We start from the raw sequence: 8,622 nt of genomic DNA on the forward strand, positions 1-8,622 counted from the left end.
TTGGTTCCAACAGTTTCAGCCCTATATACTAAGAAAAGTATTAGAGATAGTATTTGGTTCCAACAGTTTCAGCCCTATATACTAAGAAAAGTATTAGATATAGTACTTGGTTCCAATAGTTTCAGCCCTATATACTAAGAAAAGTATTAGAGATAGTACTTGGTTCCAACAGTTTCAGCCCTATATACTAAGAAAAGTATTAGAGATAGTATTTGGTTCCAACAGTTTCAGCCCTATATACTAAGATAAGTATTAAAGATAGTACTTGGTTCCAACAGTTTCAGCCCTATATACTAAGATAAGTATTAGAGATAGTACTTGGTTCCAACAGTTTCAGCCCTATATACTAAGAAAAGTATTAGAGATAGTACTTGGTTCCAACAGTTTGTGCGGAGGAGTTGTTCGAGGATTTAGTTTAATTTAAAAACAGGAATGTAGTAGTTAATTGTATAGGTTTTATAACTTGAGTTTAACTATGTGATGTTATATGGTCTCAAATTAAAGCTAGTTTAATGTGCTATAAAGTTGTTAATAACATTTATCTTCGTATGAGTGAAAGAATTTCATCTTCGTAATCAATGATTGAAGTCAAATAACTGCCTTTTTTCTCCTTTTAGGCTTATAGAAATTAGAGAAGAAAAAAAGCAGTTTAATGAAAGCTATGTATAATTATTAGCCAAAATTGATGAGTCTGCCAAGTATAGGTAAGGGAAACCATTAGACGTACAGATGTCTATTAGCACTCAAATTGAAGCTAGTTTAACGTACTATAAAGTAATTTATGAAGTATATTTTCGTAGGGGAAGTAGTGTTCATCATATTCGACAAAATGTTGATTCATAGTTGTACAGACAAAAATTTTGATATATGAAAAAAATTAACTCAAAAACCATTCAACGTGTAAATGTCTATTAGCAATCAAATTAAAGCTAGTTCAATGTACTATAAAGTAGTTTATGACGTTTATCTTCGTAGGGGTTGTAGTTTTCATGATAGTTGCTAAAATAATTAATTTATAGTCGTTCGGACAAAATGTAAGTACGAAATTTCTATTCATATGCAAATATAAAAAAAACTACTACCCCTACGAAGAAAGGTATTATCACCTACTTTATAATAAGTTAAATTACCTTTACATTTAGTGCTAGCTGACATCTATAAATCTAATACTTACTGAGATATTGTAATTCAAAAACCAAACATTTTATCCGAACAACTATAAATTAACCTCAGGAACCATAAGATGTACGTCCTGGTGTCTACCAGCATTCAAATCAAAGCCAGTTAGATATACTATAAAGTTGTTTATGAGCTTTAATTCTCCAGGAGCAATAGTTTTTATGATATTTTTCAAAATAAATTCACGAAATATAAATTTCGGATAACATTGTTGAAAATATCGTAAAAACTACTACTCCTACGAAGATAAACGTAATAAAATACTGTATAGTACATTTTATTTATTTATTGATATTTACAACTGTAGAAAAAATACAACAAGTAAATTTGATCACATAATATGATACAGGATGTAGAGAAAATACTCAGTAGTAGAAATCTAAAAACAGTTTACATTAGAAGGTCACGAGGCCATCTTCTTTTCAGCCGCCTTGGAGTATTGCCAGGAATGGAAGAGGAAGCAAGGTTAGAAACCAGTGGGTTTGGGTGGTTAGGGAGTTTATTATGGAAGGAATAATATCGGGTTGGGGCTAGATCGGTTACATAAGGAACATTTAGGTCTTTATGGATGGTTTTATTAGTAATAAAATAAGGAGCATTGAGGATTTTACGAAGGATTTGGGATTGTAAAGATTGGGTACGAGAGGAATTCGAAGGTTTAGGGGAGTCCCAAAGCTCAACTCCGTATGTCCAGATTGGCCTTATTACAGTCATGTAGATCAGTCTTCTCTAATGAGTTGGAAGTTTAGACCGTTTGTCTAGTAAGTGTTGTAATAGTCGGAATCTGTGTGCAGTTTCCTGTCTTTTCAGTCTTGTGTGAGGATTCCAGTTTAGTCGTTTGTCAAGATGTAATCTAAGATAACGAATCTGTTCTACAGGGGTAAGAGCCACATTATTAAAGTATACTGTAGGGCAGTCGGCAGGTTTACGACGAAGAGTAAATGTGATTTGTTGGGATTTATTTTTATCCTCCAATTTCGACACCATTCTTCGAAGATTGGATATGTGACTGGAGAGTTTGGGATGCAATCAAAGGTTTATTACTAACTGTGACCACACATGTGTCATTAGCATACGTGGTAAGGATAGTGTTAGGAGTTGTTGGTATGTCAGCTGTATAGACGGTGTAGAGGATGGGACCGAGAATACTACCTTGAGGAACACCAGCGGATTGAAAATAGAGGGAGTACAGTACATTAAGCTAGCTTTAATTTGAGTGCTAATAAACATCTGTATATGGAATAGTTCCTGAGATATATATTTCTCAAAATAAATTCACTAAAACTACTGTTCTTTCAGTACATTTTTTATGAAATGTTGCTTTTTAAAAAACTACACCTCGCGAACTATTTAACATAAATTTGTTTATTATAGCTCATGTTTTAGCAAATTGACTCTATTTTAAATGGTGTAGATAATTTTAAAGATGAAGAGGTCTAAGTGAAATTAATGTTTGTTAACAAAACAGCCGCCATTTTTTATTCTCGCTACCTATGCTTTGCAGACTCATCAATTTCGACTGTTAACTATAATTAATTTTCATTAAAATAATAAAAAATTGGGTTGAATTTTTTTTTCTCCCCGGTTCTTGTACTGTACATTTCTACCAACGAAATATACAATTACAGGTTCTCTCTATTAGAAAAATTCTAACTATTCAATTATAACCAGACTATAGTTGACTACCCAGATTTTGGTTTAAAAACTAAATCAGTTCAGATAAAATATTAAGTGAGAAGTTGTAATTTTCCGAAAAGAGAGAACCTTTAATTGTATTTTCATAACATGTACATGTGAATGTACTTAGCACAACTGTGCAATAAGTTGATAATTAAATCATAAATGATATATGGAGTATGAGGAAGTTATTTTAATTTTAAAAGATTCCTTTTATAATATAATATTATAAATTAACAGTTTTTATAAAATCAATTTAACTTTATACTTGTTTCCCTTTAATTGCATTCCAAACTCTCCAATCCCATATCAAAACCCTGGAAAGGTAGAGCTGAAATTGGAGGCTAAAAATAAATCTCATCAAATCCACTTTGTAATTCCCTGCAGTATACTTTAATAATGTTGCTCTTCCCCCTGTAGAACAGACCCGCTACCTTTGACTACAACTGGACAAACGACTAACCTGGAATTCTCACAGAAGACTGTAAGACTGGAAACTCACGTCGATACGATTATTACAATACTTAATAGACAAACGGTCTAAACTTCCAACACTTTACAAAAGACTGATCTACATGACTGTAATAAGGCCAATCTTGACATATAGAGTTGAGCTTTGGGGCTCCACTAAACCTTCGAATTCCTCTTGTATTCAATCCTTATAATCCAAAATCCTTAATGCTCCTTACTTTGTCACAAATAAAATCACCCATAAAGACACTAATGTTCCATATTTAACCGATCTAGCCCGAACCCGATATTATTCCTTCCATATTAAACTCCCTAACCACCCAAACCCAAGTTTCTAACCATGCTTCCTCTTCCGTTCCAGACAATCCTCCGAGTTACCTGAAAAGAAGATGGCCACAAGCCCTTCTAATGTAGATTTAGTATTAGAGTGCTACCAATGGGTAGTTTCTCTACATGCCTGTACCATACCATTATGATCTTACATCAAATTTACTGGATGTATTATTATTATAATTCTAAAAGTCGTTTTGTGAATCTTTCCCCTCCCCCTCCGCCATTGTTTCTCTAATTTTACATTCACCCAAAATTTCCAATTACTTCTAAATTAATAAGAATAACTTTGATATTGGTTATTCTTATATAAAGAGAGAGATAAGGGTATATAAGTAAACTGATCCAATGATTATATAGAAATCTAAATTACAAGTGTTTTTGAAAACCCATGTTTTATCTTGTTAGGAATTGTTACATTAAAAACACTTGAGAATGTACTTAATATATATATTTTTTTAACTAAAGATTTTTTTTTTCAAAAAGGAAGCAGTTACAATTTTAGGTACTCGGTCTTAAAACGCGGTGTGAAAAGGAGTTTTTGGTTTCATCTAATTTCATAGGGTTGATTTCATAGATTTTTTAAAGAATATTTTGGAGATTTGCGTTTTTAAAGGAATACCGTTTCTATTAAATTATGGTAAGTGGTTCTAGGCTTAAGGTAAAACGTTGTAATTACAGTATTTTTTTATTTTATTTTATGACCGAGTGCCTGATTATTCAAATTTTTGGAAACAAAACTAGTATAAGAGGAGAAAAAAGGCAGTTATATTACCCCAATTTTTGATTACTTTAATGAATACTATGTATTATAATTACTATTGATTAGTCTGGCAAGTATAGGTTGGGGGAATAAAAAATGTTGGCTGTTTTAAAGCAATAAAAAAAATTAATTTTCCATTCGGAGCTCTATATCTTAAGAAGTAGGAACAACACAAGAAAACCTAAGAGAACATTATTTAAAGAAGAGTAAATTTGCTGAAATATTAGCCCTAAAAGAGCTATTTACGTACGATAGTTATCGAGATATACCTTTTCAAAAAGCAAAATTTCTTAAAAATCTACTGAAAGATTAGTAGTTAGTTAATGTATTTTGAGAAATCTATATCTCAGGAACTATGTGACGTACAGATGTCTATTAGCACTCAAATTAAAGCTAGTTTAATGAACTATAAAGAAGTTTATCAATAGTAGTTTTCATGATATTTGCTAAAATAAATTGATTTATAGTTGTTCGGACAATAAATTTGATTTATGAAAAACTTAATTTCCGAAACCATTGGACGTACTGATGTCTACCAGCGCTCAAATTAAAGCTAGTTAAATTTACTACAAAATATTTAATTAAATAGTTAATTACGTTTTTCTTTGTAGGAGTAGTAGTTTTTATGATATTTGACAAAATAAACTCACAAAATGTTAATTTCTAGTTGTTCGTATAAAATGTTGGATTTTTGAAAAAATATATCTCTAGATCCATAAGACGCACATATGTCCGCAACATTCAGAATAAAGGAAATTTAACTTACTATAAAGTAGTTTATGAAACTAATTTTCGTTGGGGTAGTAGTTTTTATGATATTCACATATGAATATAAATTTGTCCGGACAACTATAAATCAAATTATTTTAACAAATTTCATGTAAACTATTACTCCTACGAAGATAAACATTATAAACTACTTTATAGCTCATTAAACTAGCTTTAATTTGAGTGCTAATAGACATCTGTACGTCAAATGGTTTTTGAGATATGGATTTTTCAAAATAAATTCACTAACTACTGATCTTTCAGTACGTCCCATACAACATTTTTATGAAATGTTACTTTTTAAACAGCTATATCTCGAGAACTATTTAACGTAAATAACTCTATTAAGGCTCATATTTTAGAAAATTTACTCTTCTTTAAATGACGTTCTCATAGGTTTTCTTGTGTTGTTCCTACTTTTTAAGATTTAGAGCTCCGAATGAAAAATTTTTATTACTTTAAAACAACTGCCATTTTTTATTCTCCTTACCTATACTTGGCAGACTCATCAATTTTGACTATTAATTATACATAGTTTTCATTAAAGTAATCAAAATTTGGGGTGAGATAACTGTCTTTTTTCTCCTCTTGGGCTCTTGTACTAATAAGGGTTAATCATTGTTTAGTTTTATTAGCTGTATGCTTCGGATCATTGTCCTACTGGAAAGTTAGCTGATAACCTTTTAGATTTGAAATTACCTTAATAGGTGCAATATTTCCAACTCTATTATATACTACGCACCCTAAAGCATTACGATTCAACCCCCTGTTTCACACACTGGTGGGATTGTTAATGCATTTTCTCGCAAAAAATAGTCTTTTTTGCTATTGGTCTCACTAATGCAAGATTATTTTCTCGGGACCCTGCCAAAAAAGACCTTTAGAATTCAGAACCTTCCTTACCGTTTTTGTACTAACCCATCCCCTCAGAAGTTGAGTCGCCCATTCTAGCCAGTGCACCTGCACACTTATCTTACGCCATTGAAATATTTCAGAATACTGATAGGAAAGAACAGATAGCTAAGAATTAAACAACAAACAACAAAACCTTTGTATTTATGTACAACCAAACAAAGTGTTCAAATACTTTTTTCCGTTTATGTTATTTTTTTATTATATTCAAAGTTTTCAATTGGATGTATAATATGTTTTAACAAGTTTTCATTGTTCTTTTTATTAAGTAAACTCAATAATTTTTAATATTTCCATCTATTATATAAAGAAAAATCGGGATATGCAAATACTTTTTTCCTCACTGTAAAGTATTCTTAAAATTAAAATTTTCTTTTTATTTAGGGGGCCTTCCCTAAAGTTTTGATAATGTTATGACAAATTCGTTACATCTTGTCTCTGCATTCCTTCCGAATTTTTTCTCTTAGCACTCTAAGAATTAAACAACTAACAAACAAAACTTTTTATTTATGTAAAATCTTTTCATCCCTCTTCTTTCAGTCCGCTGGTGTTCCTCAGGGTAGTATCCTCGGTCCCATTCTCTACACAATCCTCATCACATATATCGATAACACATGTGTGCTCGCTGTTAATAATAACCCCTTAATTTCACCCCAAACTCTTCAATCCCATATCAGAGCCCTCGAAGAATGGTGTCGTAATTGGAGGATTAAACTAAATTCCAACAAATACCATGAAATGCTCTTACCACTGTAGAACAGATCCGCTACCTTGGACTACATCTGGACAAACGACTAACCTGGAATCCTCACACAAGACTGAAAAGACAGGAAACTACAAGTCGATTTCGACTATTACATTACTTACTAGACAAACGGTCCAAACTTCCAATTCATTACAAAAAACTGATTTACATGACAATTATAAGGCCTATCTGGACATACGGCGATGAGCTTTGGGGTTCCACAAAACATTTGAATTCCTCTCGTATCAAATCCTTACAACCGAAAATCCTTTGTAAAATCCTAAATGCTCCCTACTTTGTCACAAATAAAATCATCCACAAAGACCTTAATGTTCCATTTGTAACCGATCTAGCCCGAACCAGATATCAATCCTTCCATTACAAACTCCCTAACCACTCAAACTCATTAGTTTTCTAATTTTGCTTACTCTTTTATTCCGGACAATCCTCCGAGGGGTCCGAAAAGAAGATATATTGTAAAAATGTTTTAGAGTGCTACCAATGGGTAGTTTCTCTACATGCTTGTACCATACCATAATGATTTCCTCAAATTTACTTGATGTATTTTATGCACAGTTGTATATATCAATAAATAAATTTAATAACAAAAAAAATTATAAATTTATATAAAACCAAACAAAGTGTTCAAATACTTTTTTTAGGCGTTTATATTATTTTTTTATAATATTCAAAGTTTTCAATTGAATGTATGCTATGTTTTAACAAGTTTTAAGAAGCTGTTTATTTTTACACAATGAACCATCATGAAAATGTTTAAGAGTAAAACATAAATTACCATAAATTGAAAACGTATTCTGAACAATCTAACACAAGGAAACATTGAATACTACTCTGCAAAATTCCACGTGTTAAAACTGTTACATAAACAGAAAAAATCTTGGAATTTTAAAAAGTAATCTGATGAATGGTGACATACAAACAGGAAAACAGACGTACAATCATCAGAGTAAATATGATAAGCACGATATCATTGGCTCTTGCATTTTCGAACTATCATTCATGTAATTACGCAATATGGTGTAATGTTTCGCAATAATGTGCAACTTATAGAATGGATGTAAACGTCTAAATATTAATAAATAGACTTTGAATTTTATATTTTTTAATGTAATATTCATAAAACAACTTGAATAATAATGTTACGTGAAACTGTAATTGCGAATAAAAGAAAACTGTGGAAGTGAGAAGAAAGAGTGGAAGAGAGAACACATTTATGTTAATAAATTACATTTTTTTAAAATCCAATGCAATAAAGGAATTTTTACTCAACCAAAAACTGTTCTAGTCCAGCTATATAGATGGCGGTGGATCAGCTGTTCTTTTCCCCCACTTTACTCTCCGATTTCGTTAACAAAATAATTTTTTTTTAACATTTTTTTTTAACATCCAATTTTCACTTGCAAAAATACACTCAAATATACAAAGTGTTCTCATATATCATATCACATTTATTAAAAAGTTTGTTTAGTCAACATATATGAAGTTACCATGGCAACGTCATGCGCGCGCATGTAAATTTTATTTCGACAGACATGGGCAAAAATAGTTGAAACTAATAGCTAAGATTGCCATGGATACGGCCATTATTCATGAATGAATCATTAGTTAAATATTGTATCCATGATAATTGTAGCTATTAATTCCAACTATTAATTGTCCATCTCTGTCAGGGAATGGGTGAAATGCCTTTACATTATTTGTAGAGCGCTACTACATTCTCTCAATTAATCTTTTTTTTTTGTTAATCCTTAGAGAC

At 31.2% G+C, this 8,622-nt stretch overlaps 1 long non-coding RNA gene across 1 annotated transcript in view; it reads right to left on the minus strand.

The window, feature by feature from the left end:
* Positions 1-7,702, minus strand: part of LOC136797301 (uncharacterized) — a 12,020-nt gene extending 4,318 nt beyond the window's left edge. The window contains exon 1 of the long non-coding RNA XR_010845159.1: positions 7,642-7,702. This is a non-coding gene — a long non-coding RNA (uncharacterized lncRNA). The remainder of the gene's footprint in view (positions 1-7,641) is intronic.
* Positions 7,703-8,622: the final 920 nt, after the last annotated feature.

Source organism: Halyomorpha halys, unplaced genomic scaffold (genome assembly GCF_000696795.3).
Source record: "Halyomorpha halys isolate HHAL.00 unplaced genomic scaffold, Hhal_1.1 Scaffold437.1, whole genome shotgun sequence".
NCBI classification, from domain to species: domain Eukaryota; kingdom Metazoa; phylum Arthropoda; class Insecta; order Hemiptera; family Pentatomidae; genus Halyomorpha; species Halyomorpha halys.